This window comes from Sapajus apella, unplaced genomic scaffold (assembly GCF_009761245.1).
Source record: "Sapajus apella isolate SASKATOON/1434 unplaced genomic scaffold, GSC_monkey_1.0 scaffold8, whole genome shotgun sequence".
Classification (NCBI taxonomy): domain Eukaryota; kingdom Metazoa; phylum Chordata; class Mammalia; order Primates; family Cebidae; genus Sapajus; species Sapajus apella.
The window spans coordinates 29,692,017-29,709,554 of NW_022436948.1; positions in this window are offsets into that span (position 1 = coordinate 29,692,017).

The following is a 17,538-nucleotide window of genomic DNA, read 5'->3' on the forward strand; positions in this document are numbered from 1 at the left end:
TTAGCACATGTTAATATTTGTATTACAAGATTCACACAATTATACCCTCATTAAATGCTAGTAGAGTTTGAAGATATCAAATGATGTCAAATCAGCAATATTGGGCAGCTACCTATGTGTATAAATTTCTTATCTGCTAGTTGAAGCAATTTATCTTTGTTACAATCTGGGAAGCTCTGAAAACTATAATTATGCCTTTAAATATATCTCAAAAAAAACTTTGAAAATAATTTCTTTGGTCTCTCTGCAAATTGAGAGGTCTTAAGTCCGAACTGAATTGAAAGCATTTGTATTGTTTGTTCATTCTTCTAAGTGGTATCTTTTGACTTAGTTTATTCAGTGTCTAGGGTGTGAACATTTTTTTAGTTAGTATTGACTTCTTTCCAGTGTCCAATATCTGCAATGCTATTAAGTACCACCTGTTCAAGCTATTTATAGGTTTTAAATTACTCCCCAGTGCTCTCTGTTTCTGAAGTCTTATGACATTGAAGCTGTAATGATAATAATTTCATAAATTCATAAAAATCTGACCAAAGATGGGAGAAAGATCTCTAAACTAATTCCTCAGTTTATATTTATCAATAACCAGACAGATTTTTGTCATTCCATATCTACATAAAATGTATGAAATTAGATTTCTCTTCTAACCTTTAGAATAAATGCTATATTTTCTATAAAAAACCAGAACTTCCTAATGAGAGTTTGTGTGTTTATTTAGCTCCTGGAAAATATTAGCTCTAATCCCCCATATTTCATGCTATTTATGTTTTAAACCTTATTTCTGAATGTATTTTGTTAATTTGAAATTTATTGCCCTAAAGCAATATTTTTTATTATAATAAACATAAATTACATCACCATCACTCATATGTAGTTTTCTTCCCTCCTCTGGGAAGTTGTGATCCATCAGGGTTTTAATAGATTATGGTTTTTGTCGAACTCCTCTACCAATAATTTCACAGGTAGGTAGTTTTTAAATGCACACTTACTGTGCTAATGTTTGGAGAATGAGGTCAAAATGGTGGCTTTTTCATGGAACACATATTTCTGAGCATATGGCCTGCAAATCTAAGATATATTTTAACAAAGATAAAATATACTAAGTATTTGTATATTTAATTATGTTACCTTTGAAATCACATATTTAGAATATAAAAGTAGGTATTTTCAAACAATGTTAGTTTATATCAATATACAGCAGGCATATCCCTCTCCATGCACAGATGGACAGAAATAAGATAAACATTAAGTACCAAATTCTAGTGGCTATTATAAGATGATGCAAGTTTCTCGATGTATGAAAGAAAACATAAACTAAAATAATCAGTAAGAACTGTAATATTCAATAGGCAAGTAATGAATTCTCTCTTAGCCTTGCCTTCTTCATTTGTAAGATTGTTAAATAATTTGTGTGATTTCTTCATACTCGTACTTTAATTGTGTTTAGCTTACAATTATTTCTCTTTCAACACTGTCTCCATTTCACCACCCTTTTACTAGGCCTTGGTTGTGATTGTTAATATGTCCTCAAATATCATACACACACAAGGTTCCTTGGAGGTGGCAGAGTGCAGTGAATTGTCAAACAGGCACTGGGTTTAAATCCTACATCCTCTGCTTTCCAGCTGTGTGATTTGGGTCAGGCTAGTTACTATCTGAGCTTCATTTTCCTCATCTGATTGTTTTAAAGACAAAATAATATATAAGACAAAAGAGGTAAACAATATGTGAAAATATAGCAGTCTCTATATTTTGCAATTCGCAAGAAATATTTATTGTTCTCAGAACAATATTCTATTCACAATAACAATTGTTACAATGTTTATGATTGTTCTAAGCTAGAATCTCTACAAGCCCAAGGGATAGTCAAGAAACATTAAATGCCTCAAACTAAAAATAATTATTTTTTAAATATACTTTAATTTTAAAACTGTTTTCATTTCACAGGAAAATTGAGCATAGAAGTGTAAAACCTTTAAGATTTTTTTTTGTTCTTTCAATATTTAACTTATTTTATTTAGATCTGATTAATTATAAAATTATTTTTCCTTAGCCATAGGAGTTCAGTATTAAGTTATAAGAATGTTTCAACTGGAAAGCATTTTTTAACTTTGTCCTAAAGTATTTTATGTATGTGACATGTGCATGAATTTCTTCTTACTCAGTTACTTTTACTATTTTATTCTATTTTAATTTGTTGAAATTAAAAGCAAAGTCATATTCTCTGCAGTTAATCACTAAATTTATGTCGATGTAAGAAAGATAAATAATCCTCAGAATATTATGTTTTTTAATTTTTCTTTTGATATTATAAAAAGATCTTAAAAACTGATGAGATCATATTAAGGCCACGCAACACAAAAAGTTTGGGACAAAAAGACCTTAAAACTCATCATCTTGATACTCTATTCATTTAAATTGTATTACATGATATTTCAAATTATTCTTCTATGTGTTTGCTAGTTGGATCTGAGTATTTTTAAATGGACATTGTCAATTATTTAACTAAAGAAATATTTATAAGCAAGTATGTTTATATCCAAATATGTGGGCATTTGACATAATTCTTTATCATTTGTACACAGAAAAGGAGGTTTAATGAACTCACAGTTCCACGTGGTTGGGAAGGCCTCAGTCATGGCAGAAGACAAAAGGCAGGTTTGGGGAGAGAAAGACCTTAAAATTCATCATCTTGGTACTCTAGTTATATTCTATGTATTTTGTATGATACAAAATAGATTATTCAAGCACATGGAACCCATAAAAATTTTTCTTTTAGAGCTCTTCATAGTTTCCCTGTTTTGAACATCATCATGTGCTATCCATATCTCCTGTAGCCAAACTATGAGTCTGCTTCATCTAGCAAACTGGATTCAATTAAAATATGCCACCATGATTGTGGGCTTAATTTTAAAATATAATTCAGATTTTACTTTAGTATATTTAATGAGATATTAATATCAGTATATAATCTTACTTTTGGCATGATATATTACATTTTCCTCAGTATTTAAAAACTTTTAAATATACCACAACATTTAAAAAGGCTTTGTCATTATAGCTTGCACTCTCTTTTATTAGATAACTTAATCTATTCATACTAAATACGATTTTGACACATATGGATCTATTTCTATATCTTTAAGAAAATTTCACTCTATTTTTACTTCTTTACTTTTTCATTTCTGCTTTCCATTGACTTGATCACATGTTTATTTGGGGGGGGAGGTGTGCATTGTTTGTTAGTCTATTTGTTTTTCCATTCCATCTATCTCCCTTTTCATTGCTCTTTATTTAGTTATTCTTAAGTGTTGAACAAAGTACATTAACAAAGTACATTAGCACTAACAACGTACAACATCGCATTAACAAAGTACAACTTGAATTAATAATCTCCTTCTACCTGAACAATTTAAGGGATATACAAAATTTTAGATAGGATCATCTTTTCCAGTTTTTATGTTATTGCTATTTATAAATATAATTATACTTACCTTTTAAATTTCAATCTAAATAGTCATTATCCTTAATGTTATTATTGTTGCTACTTTGGTTATTGATTATTTAGATGTACCAACATGCTTTCAAGTTTCTATATAACTCAGTGTCACTTAGATCTCATTCCTTCTGTCTAAAAAGATTGTTCTTCTTGCTGAAGCATATCTTTTGGTACTATTCAGTATGTACTAAATGTAAACTCAATCATTTATTTGTGTGTGTGTGTGTGTGTGTGTGTGTGTGTGTGTGTGTGTGTGTGTAAAGCAGGGTCTCACACTGTCACCCTGGCTGTAGTGCAATGGTGCTCAAGCAATTCTCCCACCTCAGTGTTCTGGGAAACTGGGACAACAGGCGCTTGCCACCACACCCACACCTGGCTAATTATTTGTATTTTTAATAGAAACAATTTCACCATGTTGTCCAGACTGGTCTTGAACTCTTGAGCTCAAGCAATCTGCTCTCCTCAGCCTTCCAAAGTGCTGAGATTACAGGCATGAACCACCATGCCTGCCCTGAAAATATTTTTTACTTTATTTTATATATCTTTTAATAATTCAGAAAGGTTTAAAATCACAAATTGATGGATGTTTTCTCTTAGCACTTTGAAGAGATTCTATTGTCTTCCATACTTTGAAGGTGCTTTCATTTTAAATTATGAGTGGAAAACAGGAATTACATAAAAGGGCACAATTACTAGACTGACAGTGTTATGGGTTGAATTGTGCCTCTTCAGCAAATAATGAGGCACTAATTCCCAGTGGCTGTGAATGTGACCTTACATTGAAATAGAGCCTTTGCAGATGATCAAGTTAAGATGAGGTCATTAGGATGAGCCTAATTCAATATGACTCTGCCCTTACAGTAAGGAGAAATGCAGACTCAGGGACAGATAGGCATAGAGAAAGATGATGTGAAGACACAGGAAGGATGCCATCCGTAAGCCAAGTGATTTGGTTTGGCTGTGTCCCCACCCAAATCTCATCTTGTATGGTAGCTCTCATAATTCCTGTGTGTTGTGGGAAAGACCTGGTGGGAGATAATTGAATCATGCAGGCAATTTCTCTCATACTGTTCTTGTGATAGTGAATAAGTCTCATAAGATCTGATGGTTTTGTAAGGGGTCTCCTCTTTTGCTTCGTTCTCATTCTTTCTTGCCTGCCGCCATGTAAAATGAACTTTTTGTCTTCTGTTATGACTGTGAGGCCTTCCCAGCCATGTGGAACTGTGAGTTCATTAAGCCTTTTTTTCTGTGTAAATTACCTAGTCTCAGGTGTATCTTTATCAGCAGCACGAGAAGAGACTAAAATACCAAGAAACACCCAAAGATGCAAGATGTGAGGAGAGAGACTTCTTTGGAATAGATTTTTCCTTACAGCTGTCAGAAGAAGACAACTTTTCATCATCATAATTTTAGACTTCTACCCTCTAGAGCTCTGAGACAGTACATTCGGATTAAGCTACCCAGTGTGCAGCGTTTTGTTAGGGCAGCTCCAGGAGACTACTGCAGACACAAATATGATCATACACAGAAGCAAGAGCCAGGAGAAACCAGGCTCTTCAACTCTCCATAAAGTACCCTATCCTTTCTTTCTCGGGGTTTTTAGAAGGCATTTCAACCATTAAGCAGAGGGTTGGTAGACCACCACTGGGCCCATCAGGTCCCATTCCTGTGAGATACCTGCAGGAAATGCAGTGTTTACTAGGCTACACTTTCTTTTCTGTTGACTGTTTCTCATGATGCTCACTTGAGGCTATGCCTTCTCTTAATCCTGGAATCTCTCCATACTCTGCCTAAATAAATACCCGTGGACATAACCACCAATGTGCCAAAGTCATCAATATCTCAAAGTCAGTGCAAAACCTCATAGAAGGGTTATTTCAATTCATATTGGCATAGATTATACCAGCCTTGTATCCAAGTGATGTCAACAGGGTCCCAATGTATTTTAGAAATTTTAATGAAAACTGCTTTTTAAAAAATAAGATTTTGCTATAAAGTCAGGCTTATAATCCCTATGTTCTTTTTTTGAAGATATGTTTTCCCAAAAGAATCCTCAACCATTCACATAAAAAGGGTTTCCATATATGCCAATTGGAAATTTTTATAACTGGTAGAAATAGATGAAAAATTGGACTTTCAAGAACTATAGTCAGCCTTTCATGTGTACAAGCTCCACATTTGCAGATTCAACCAGCTGTGGATATAAAATATAGTATTCTCAGACTGGGCAGCCCAAGGATGCAGAGGGCTGACTTTTCATTTTCCCAGGTTATGCGGGGCCAATGCTGAAACTTTAGCATTTGTGGATTTTGGTATCCATCAGGGTTCTAGAACTAATCCCCTATGGAGAACGTGGAATCACTGTATATACCAATGGCAAATAAGCACCGAAAATTTGCTTAACACCATTTGTCACTAGGAACATGCAATTAAAAATGCAATGAGACCCCTTATATAGCTACTAGGATGGCTGTAATCACAGAAGACAGAGTACTGGTGAGGATTTGAAGAAACTTCAATTGTATAGTTGCTTTAGAAAACAATAGAGAACTTTTAAATTTAAATATGTATTTATTGTATGACTCAACTATCAATTCCTAGATATTTACTCAAGAGAAATAAAAGTATGTTCATACAGAGACCCATTTGCTAATGCTTATAGCAACTTTATCTGTATGGCCTTCAACTAGAAATAACCCAGAAGCCTGTATATTAGTAAAAGTGTAATCAAATGGAGCACTAGTTTGTGATAAAAAAATAAATAAAATATGGACATATGTAACAGCATGGATAAACCTCCAAGGCATTAACTCAGTAAAAATCAGTCAAGGCTACATAGTAAATAAGTCCATTTTTGTGACATTATTTAATAGCCAAAACTTTAGAAACAGAAATCTGATTGGGGTAGACAGGGCTAGGTATTAGGTTGGGGGTGAGGACTGATTATAAAAGGAGCCGGGCGCGGTGGCTCAAGCCTGTAATCCCAGCACTTTGGGAGGCCGAGGCGGGTGGATCACGAGGTCAAGAGATCGAGACCATCCTGGTCAACATGGTGAAACCCCGTCTCTACTAAAACTACAAAAAATTAGCTGGGCATGGTGGCGCGTGCCTGTAATCCCAGCTACTCAGGAGGCTGAGGCAGGAGAATTGCCTGAACCCAGGAGGCGGAGGTTGCGGTGAGCCGAGATCGTGCCATTGCACTCCAGCCTGAGTAACAAGAGCGAAACTCCATCTCCAAAAATAAAAAAATAAAAATAAAAAAAAAGGGCACTAGATAACATAGTACTTTAGGTTGCTGTAACAGAATATCATAAACAACCGAAATTGTTTTTTCACAGTTTTGGAGACTAGATGTTCAAAACCAAGACTGGTAGTTTATAAACAACCGAAATTGTTTTTTCACAGTTTTGGAGACTAGATGTTCAAAACCAAGTTACTGACAGATTCAGTGTCTGGTAAGGACTCACTTCCTGGGTCATAGGTGGTGCTGTTATTGCTATAAGTTGTATTATTGAATATTAGAAATCGTTATTAAATAAGTTAAAAATCAAGAAGGCCATTTGCACAGCTATTTGAGAGAATGTTTTTGTCATGCAAAAATTATGCATTTTTCTTTTAGCAGCTTTTTATATAAAATCAATTATTTCTGATTTTTTAAAAATATAAAACACAGCTTCCAGGTATAGTAAATATTTTCACTTTTACTCATGGATATCCTCCATTATGTATGTTACCATATGCTTGTCTTAGTATAAGTTTTGCCTAAAAATAACTGCTTATCCAAAGTTATTTATGTTGAGTATAGATATATTTTGAGCAGATAAATAGCAGGGTTTTTTTTTAAGGCATAATCTTAAAAATTCCTTTCTGTACATCTGGAAATTAAATAGCTGGAAATGAAATCCAAAAGTAAATAGTACCACTTGTAAACATACCTCTGATGTTAAAGGTATACAGGAAATTATGACAAATGTATGTTATCATAGATAAGTAAGGGTATCCCATGAGTAACTAAAAATGAACATATTTAAATGGGAGCCAAGTTTTATATTTTTAAAAGACATGATTAATTTATTTCATAAGAAAAATCCTGCTTAAAATGGATAATCTTTGTAAAATACAACTATTCTTTTAAAAATCTTATGACCCCCTGGATGTTTATTTTAATATACATAATAATTCTTCAAAAATCACATTAACGTAATTAGTTATGGATATTAGAGAAAATTAGAAAGACATTGCAATGTATCAACAATTTTTAAACCTGATGATAAATAAGGCTGGGTGTGGTGCCTCACTCCTGTAATCTCAGCACTTTGGAAGGCCAAGGTGGGCGGATTGCCTGAGGTCCAGAGTTCAAGACCAGCCTGGCAACATGGTGAAAACCCATCTCTATACTAAAAATACACAAATTAGCTGGGTGTGGTGGTGGATGCCTTTAGTCCCAGGTACTCGGGAGGCAGGGGCAGGAAAATTGCTTCAAACTGGGAGGTGGAGGTTGCAGTGAGCCAAGATGGTGCCACTGCACTCCAGCCTGGGTGACAGAGCAAGACTCTTTCTCAAAAAAATCCTGGAAAAGATGCTAAATACATTTCTGGCTGTTACTAATATCTATCTGTGCTGATCTAATTTGTGCTTTTCTTTTTAATAAAGACTTTTATGTTTAAAAAAGAACAGTGATCTGGGTGACGTCTTATGGCAAAGCCTTGGGGTAAACTCCAAAGGCTAAGTATTAGCAGTGTTGATGCCACCTCATTACAGTAACTACAATACCACATTTAAAATGAAAAAAAAAAATCAGATTTTTGTGAAGTATCTTCAATTTTTTCTATGATGGCAAATTCAATGGGAATTTGGAGCACCAAACTTGTCCCCTCTTCTGCAATAACCTAAACATAAAAGTTTCAAGCATGCTTTAGAATGAGTTTCCAGCATTATACATCAAATGACCCCATCCCATCACATTGAGTACCTATTGTAAGAAATTAGAATTCTCTATATTGTCCTTCCTTGTTAGTGTAGGGTAGAAGGTATTTTTTTTTTCTCATCCATCACTAGGTTTGTGACTGAAGCACCTATAACAAAAGACAGGTTAACAAGAGAAAAGCATATATATTTATTTAATGTAAATTTTATGTGACATGGGAACCTTCAGAATTGAAGATTCAAAGAAAAAGGGAAATCTATGTATGTTTCTACTTAGATTGGATGGAGAATAGAAAGTCATGAGGACATATAATTGAACAAATGGAGTATGATCTAATGGCGGTAAACTGGGGAAAATTAGCAGAGCTTGTTTGTTCATATTCTTTTCTATATCCCAGTGTGATGTTCTTTTTCTCCAGATATGAGGCACATGAAGTTCTTATAACATACTTCAGAAGAAGATCAGAATTTTTTATCATTTGCTTTGAGAAAGAAGGGTTGGAGGAAGTCAAAGATCTTTGTCCTTGGTGATTACCTCAAATGCTAAGGTGCCATATTCTGGGGTAGCATGTTCTGAACCCCAGGCTCTGGGTAGCACGTTCTTATATGCAGAATATCAAGAGAATAGTGTTGCATCTTTCAGAAAATCCAATCTAGAAAATCTTAGGAATGAAATGTCCAACCTAATTGTATATGTTTTTCTAATTTCTGTTTATGGTTAATATTTAAAGAAACATTCCATCAAGCATATATAGTTTTATTTAATGTAAGTGGATAAGATACTTAAGAATGCTGGTTGCAGAGATTTTGTGTTCCTAAAAGTTCAAGAATATTTTCCGTAAAGGTTGGCCCATAAGACGAAAATTTATTTCCAACATTTTAATCTTTGACTCTGCATTAGCCATTTTCAATTAGATAAATTGATTTTTCCACTTAAGTTATTTACTGAAAATTGGTGCACTTACTTGCTGAAAAGCTTTAGCTTTTGCTTTTTATTATTATTATTATTTGGCTAATCAGTGATTCAGTGATTACTGTTTATTTTTCTATTTTCTTTACATGTATGGTAATTTCTCAGTGGCATTCAAGAAAACCTGTAAAGCACATTGAAAGTAGAAATATTTGAGTTGGACATCTGTAGATACCTGTGCATTAAAAATTATCTAAATGTGTCTTTAAAGTTTAATAAAATGTCAACTTAGAAACCTGATGTGCCTGGGGCTTAGTCCAGAGGACAGTGGTATCAGGTAAGTTCAAATAGGAAGATAATGGAAGGGTATTTGAACTTTATAATTATGATTAGAACTCCTGAGCAGTTTAAGAAAGACAATGACAGGACCAGGATATGCATTACTCCCTGCCGTGTATATGTAGCAATAGTGGTTATACCTGGTTCCTTGTATAACCAGGCTCAACATGAAAAGTCCTCCATCCAGTGATGAAGGAGGCTTATCCACTCAGTTGGAGTTATGATTTCCCTGCATATTGCTGCCAACTTCCTGTCACTGTCCCAGAGGTTTCAAGTTAGCATTCATGACCTTCAAGCAGACTGATTTCCCCAGAGTCGTTGAACACAGCTAGTTGGCCCTACTAGGCTGAAAGCCACATGGCATCAATTGTAAATGTTTGCTACCATTTCTAAACATAACCTCCTGCTCGATTTACTGTTTGCTGGATGGTCACCTTGAACATGAATATGTCCACATACATTTTTTCTTTAAATTAAGAATTGTAGTTTTAAATTATGATTAATTTGTTCCTATGAAGATGTTGAAGGGGGATGTTGAAGAAGCTTCTCATTGTCAGTTTTGTATAAATCCACTTGTTGGAGAAAAGCATTGAAATGAATTTAACAAAGCCATCAATTAAGTATAAACATGTAGATTGTTGAAATTACACTTTTGGGAAATTTGCAACATAAAGTACAAGTATAAAGTACAAATATCTCATTTTGAACTCTCATATTTAGTACAAAATATTGCCCAAATACACTCTGGGGCTTGGGGATATTTAGAAAAGAGAAGATCCCAAAGCTACAAATCCTTATGTAACCAGATAGCTTCACTTCAAGTTGTGTTTTGTTTTTTCCTTTATCTTGGGTTTCAAGATATAACCATGAAGCAAACTGCAGACACCTTTTCCCTTAGCCATAAAATAGACTCTATATCACTCCCTTTCCTACCATGTATACTCCCTTCACATTTATCTAACTGGATGCTATCATGTAACTATATGCCTTCTTAGAAGTTTCAGGGGCTAATCTTGAGTCTGACACAGGAAGCTTGGAGACTCAGGTGCAAAATTCCTGAGATTGCTTCAAGGTGGCTGGCTAGTCAGCAACCCGGCCATTGTTGTGATGATACCAGCCAGTCATCCAGGTGGGCTGAGACCCAGATAACCACCAGAGCAAGACACACAGACATTGTACTCAACACAATTCTTGCATGCTGTCCTTATCAAGTTTTTCACCTTTAAACCCCTACCTTCACCCTCCAAATTGAAGTGGTTGCTTTGGATGGGAATCCGACCGCATCCCCTTGACTAGTTTTGGTTAGTAAAATCACTTTCTTTCTACCAGACCTCACCCTTGTGAATTTGACCCTGCAAGTGGTGAGCATTTGGATCTGTATTCAATGGATGCAGAAAAGATATGTTCAAGGAGAAATATAGGGGAAGACGGAAGGGGAACTTAAATGTTAGGGATAAATGAATTTGGGATCATCAAAAGCAAACACAGAGAAAATTCTGAAAGGAACCTGATAGTAGTGTGTATGTAGACATTGTGCTCCTCAATGGAAATTTAAGAATACAATATTGTTTCTAGTCATCTCATTTCAGCAATATAGCCCAGTGACTCGATGCAACCACATCACCAGTTCTCTTCTGAGAAGGCAGTTTTAGACAGATTCAAAACCCAGTTGTTCAATTTAGCCAAGATTCTTTAATTTCTATTTTAGCTAATTAGTAGCAATACAAACTCTTGCCAAACAAGGAATGTGAATTCTTGAAGATTGAATTTTATTTTATCTCTATCTAGAGGTAGGAAACCAACCTTTGGGAGGCACAAATTAGGATGACAGCCAATATTCATTAATTCATTCTAAAATAAAGGCTTTCTGTGTAATGAATTATTTTTCATAATTCTAGAAAGTGGCATGTTCCAGCTATTATAAAGTATATTATGTTTGCAGAGTAAAAAAGTAAGCTATGTTATTAAGATCAAAATGATATTTAAAGGAAAACTATAACTTTTTTTAGTATATTAAAATTAGATATTTTATACAACTTTCACTGTAAAATAAAACACTTTTTATACGTTGTCCTTGGCTTATGCACAAATAAATTTGATGACATAAAAATATACAAATATTTGACAGGACCAATTTTATTCAAATTGGATTTTAATTAATTCAATAATAACGTATTGATGGCTTACTGTATGCAATACATTTTGCTAATTCTTAGTATATTTGATTTCGCTCTGTGGTCAAGGATCAAGTTGTTTGTGACTGGGGATGTGATTTTCTAAATGTTTGAAAGCTTTTTTTTTTTTTTTACATAAGCCAATTAAATAAGTAGATAAATAAATGCTTAAAGTATTTTTTAAAAATCCACATCGTGTTACTTTGAGAAGTAAAGAATTTGAGCTCCAGCTCCTTCCATTGGAAAAATGCATATTTAAATAAAGTAATGTGTATAAGGGCAATTGGTGGCAGGGCATGGTAGTTTATGTGTGCAATCCCAGCACTTTGGGACGCCCAGGTGGGAATTCAAGATCAGCCTGGAAACAGAGAAAGACCCAGTCTCTAAATTTTAAATTTTAAAATTTAGCTGGTGCAGTGGGATGCACCTGTAGTCCCAGCCACTTGGAATGCTGTGGCAGAAGGATCGCTTAGGCCTGGGAGGTTGATGATGCAGTGAGCTGAGTTCGCACTACTGCACTCCAGACTGGATGACAGGGTGTTTGTCTCTAAAATTAAATAAATTCATAAATAAAGACATACATACATGAATGCATACATACATACATACATACAAAATAAAGGCAAAGAGTAGTCCCTCAATAACTTGAGCTAATTATCAATCTGTATTTCCATAAATTGGTATCATCCTATGTACTAACAGCCTCCAAACCTGCTATATTCCAGTCTTTGACACCTTTTTCTATGACCTTAAAAATTTATATTAGATTAGGATAAGAATTGCACTACATACTTATTTTTAACTGTTTTATAGTTATTTTCAGATTTACATTTTCTGAGGTTATTAAATTACAAATGGCTACATATAAAAATATACCTTTCTGGAAAGTTCAGTTTTTCAAAGTTCAGAGGAACTCATATACATTTATATGTAAAAATTATATAAAATATGCATATGTTAACTTGTCATATTTACTTAAAAGACACCTAACAAAATTGAGAGTTTGAGATGGTGTTACACACATATTTGAAGTTGCAAATAGAAAAAACAGACATCCAAAAATCAGGCTGAGCTGATATCCTAGACATATTTGCAATTCCTCAGTAATAAAGTGACAGAATTTGAGACTTTTAAACTAAAAATCGTGTATAACTACATTTACACATTTTTAGCCATCAACAATTTATATTAACAACTAAATTAAGTTATACATCAGACCAGGAAAGATAGCAAATTTCTTATGTTCTGATATGAGAAGAAGAAAGGAATTTTTAGTACAAAATTTAGTATGCAACACAAAATGGCCAGATGGTGCACACAATCCATTTGTTGCTGGTCTTCTAGTTCTTTCTGTGTATTGGAAGAAAATCAGGCAACAAGTTAGGCAGTAGTTTTTATCTAAGACATTTCCAAATTGCAAACAACTGGAGAAAAAAGATCTGGAAGACAACTTCCAAGTAAAACAAGCCATTCTTAGTCAAAGTCACAAGAATTCACTCTTAATAATCACAAATGCTTTCTGTTCTCAATCTTAAAAATCTATTCTCTATTTTCTTTGGACACTTTCAGTGTTTTAGAATTTTTGCACACATAATCTTATATTTTCCTCTTCACAGAATGGGATTGGCAGATAAAATGAGAAAACTTTTGCAGTTAGTAATTTTTCCAAGATCACAGAGCTAGTTAATACACCATGTGATTCACATAAAACATGAGAGTATCCAATGTTGGGTACCTAGAAATGAGCAGCATTGCAATTATAATACAAATAAAAATTATACCCCATTTTACTAGTTTGAATGATTACTACAGTAAACATGGATTCATATGTTAGATCGTGATAGAACCAAAAGAGGACATTTATGTGATTTTTTTTTAATGGCATACATCTGCTTGGGACAGACTGTGCCTTTTAGAGGAACAACTTTATCCTTCAGTAAAAAAATCTGGAGAAGTGTGATATCAAAGCTCAATTAAACTTGATATTTAAAGTCCTTATACTAAAATAATGAATCTGTCCATGGACAATACAAGAATGAGATTTGGCATGAAATCTATGTCAGTGTATCTCATATCAATACCTAGCTAGGATGCTAATTCACAAGAAAAAAGATTTGTCATTCTCCAGTGTCAGACAGTTATTTGAAGCCTGTCTGCTTTTTTGGTAAAGATATTTTAAATAAGGAACCTGGGGAAAGAGTTATGGATATCTACTGGCATGAAGAGGAAGACTACTTATTGAGTATAATTGAATGGATTATTTTTATGAGTATTGGTATTATTTCAGTTTTCTAGAAAAAAATAATAAACTGGAATATGCAAAATCTTCATGCTATGGACCATATTGAAAGACAGTAAATAATTGAAATAAAATTCCAAGATATTAGTGGTGACCCATCTGCACCCACTAGAATCTCAATTTTACCAGAGCCCTCTTAGGCATTTTAAATATGTGATAGAAGATAGTGCTTCTGAAGACATGCTTTTTCTATTCCTAAAAATAATTTACCAGGAAAAATAGACAAATGAAGGCTAAATGTTTCAAGAGGGAACCCATATAATGGATTAAATGAGGCGTAGGATAGCAGTGTGTGATACACTTTGTATTAGAGCTCATTTAAAATACCATCAGTTATGTGAGGTTTCAGAACAAAAGAAAACAGCCTGTGTTCTGCATAAACAACTGTATGCAATGTGTTGTAAAACGTGTATGAGAAATTAAGGAAAGAATGCTTTTTTCTTCTGATTTTCATCTTCCTTCTGGTTTCTAGCCAACTACAACAATTTGTTTTATATTCTTGCTTGTGGCACCTTCCATGGCAACAGGTGCTTACTCATTTTGACAAATGTCACTTTATTAACAATCATGATGTATGCAAAGAGGACGAACAATCCCTCCAGCTATGCAAAAGACAGGCACAGCACCTGCTGGGGATTGGAGTCTACCAACTTCGTGACAGCGCACAGTGTATTTTCACTGTGAAAGCCAGTGGAGTATATATTGAATATATGGGTTGTTCAAGGATTGGTCCTGCTTTATCCTTGAGGCTTCTTTTATTTTCAATGTGTCTTAATTTGTTAAACTAGTTTTATGATAAGCGTACCTAGAGATCATCTGTCTCCTGTATAAGAAATGGCCATGTCATTGTTATAAACTTGGCAATATGGAAATAAACTTTGAAACATATGGAAACATGAGATGATATCTGAACATCATCTCAGCAACCTCATACTGGTTGACATATTGTTTTCTCAGGCTATGGTCCAAACACTTTATCATATTTTTATATCTTGCATGTAGTAGATAATTTATATACATACCAATCACACACACACACCCATACACACACACTCAATGTCATACCACTGTAATTAGAAATAAAAGTTACTAAATTTTAAGTAATATAGAACAATACAATATTGTCTTACTTAAGCTTTAGAAATTTGTTAAAAAGATGATTCACAGGATTACGGAGATTATTGATCCAAATGAACAAAACACAAAACCCTGAATACTTCTCAACTCTTTTGTTTTTTGAAAACTAAGAAGCAATTTAAGGATTTCTGTTTTAATATGAAGAAAACGTTTTGTCAGATTTTCTGATAAATGCCATTTAAATAATTAATTCTCCAACATTTAGGGAAATTGAGTATATCCCATCTCTAAAAAGCTTGTGATTTCTCTCTAGGGCAATGTCTAATAGAGATACACAGGAAAATTCAGGGATATGCATTAAAAAACTATTAATAGATAGCAAATGGGGAATAGATTACTAAAATTTAATCTATAGATTACTGGGCAATAGTTAAAAGGAATAAACTATCTCTCAATATACATAGGTCTCAAAATAGGCCTCAAAAATGACATTGAGCTAAAAAAAATGACTAAGTAAAACATGATGAATCTCACATTCCTCTGTGTAAATATAAAAATTAAAAAAACGTTGTTGATATATAGGAAAGAAATAATAGTTTAATATTGAGAGTAGATTAGACATACATATATTAAGTATATAAGTATTAGCCTTTGGATTTGTTAATTTTTAATCTGCTGTATATATACTATTTCATTAATTATTATTGCTGGTTTTTATAATTTCATTTTTTCTGTTTGGGTTTCTTGTTTTTTCCCCCTAATATCTTAAGTTAACTGTTGAATTTATCTGTTTTCAGACTTTACTGCTTTCTGGTATGTTTTAAATATGCTTCCTATTTCCAAATCTACAGCTTTTTCAAAAAATATATATTTTTTTCTGACTTCAAACTTCCTTGCTTTGTGGTTAGAGAAATGTATCTGTCTGATAATTCCTTGGAATTCCCTAATACTTGCGTTATGGCCTCCCCACATGGTCAGGTTTTCTTGAAGTTCTCTGCATATCTGAGAATAATGCATATTCTTTGATATGACGGATTTGTTGACTTCTTTATATATTTTGAGGCAAGTTATTAGAGGCATCCAAGTTTAAATGAGTGTATAATTATCATTGTTTTATGTTTTCTATTCTATATAGTGCTTTGTGCCTTAAAGATTTTGCTTTATAGTATTAATATAGATGCACCAGATTCCTTTGACTAATATTTAAGCAGCATAATTTTTATCCTTTGTGTATCTGTTTTCCCATGTTTTTATTTTCATGTGTGATTCTTCAATAGTATAATATTCCATTTTATTTTTTATTGAATTTAACCTTTAACTAGAGAGTTAATTTATTTATATTAGGATTGCTGTTATATTTGGATTCATTACCATCTTATTTCTTGCTTTGTATGTTCCTCTTTTGCTTCATTGCTTTTACTTTTTATCACTTTTTCTGCATCCTTTACATTAATTTTTATTTAAATTCCATTTCCCTCTTTATTCTTTTAATAGTTGCCATAAAATTTCAACAGATTTATTTACTTAAAATCTATTTTAGTCATTTTCTCTATTCCCTCTTTATATAATATAGGAAACAAAATCATAAAAATCAAATCATCCACTATTTAATCTTACTTATTGACTCATTTTAATTGTATTCTTTCTTTATTCCCAAATTTAATATTTTTGTTATTCCACACAGACTATGTGGTTTATCCACATGCTTTCCACTTTCTTCACTCAACATCTCTTCTTATATCTCCAGCTTTCCCTTTGTGGTTATTTTCCATCTAGCTGACATATCGTCAAAAGTTTTTTAAAGTGAGAATCTATTCACTTTTAGGTTTTCTAAAGGGAGTTTTAGTTTTTCTTTTATCTTTGCTTATACCTTACTTTTGAATTATTTCCAACAGAACAAAATATTTGAGAGTAATACAAATATTAATAATTCCCATATACCTTGCGTCCTCATCCTTTACTTGTTTATATTTTACTGAATGCACTTTATCATTCTCTCTCTTTCATTGTCTTTAGTGCTTATTTTATTACCATGTTGACAGCAAGAGTGTTCTTCCCGGTAAATGAGGATTTTAAATCAGCTTATTATCACTGCAAATTTTCAAAAGAGAGAAAGAAGAGTAACAGTGTGAATCTCCCTATTGCTTCTAGTAGAAATGGAAATGTGAGTCCAAAATATTGCCTAGATTGGAGGAAGGTCATAGAGCACTCAAAAAATATGATCATATTGCCATCATAGAAGCAGTACATTTATCTTTTGTCTCCTTACTTGTTTATATTTTTTCAACTCTTTAAATAAAACAATTTGAGGTGA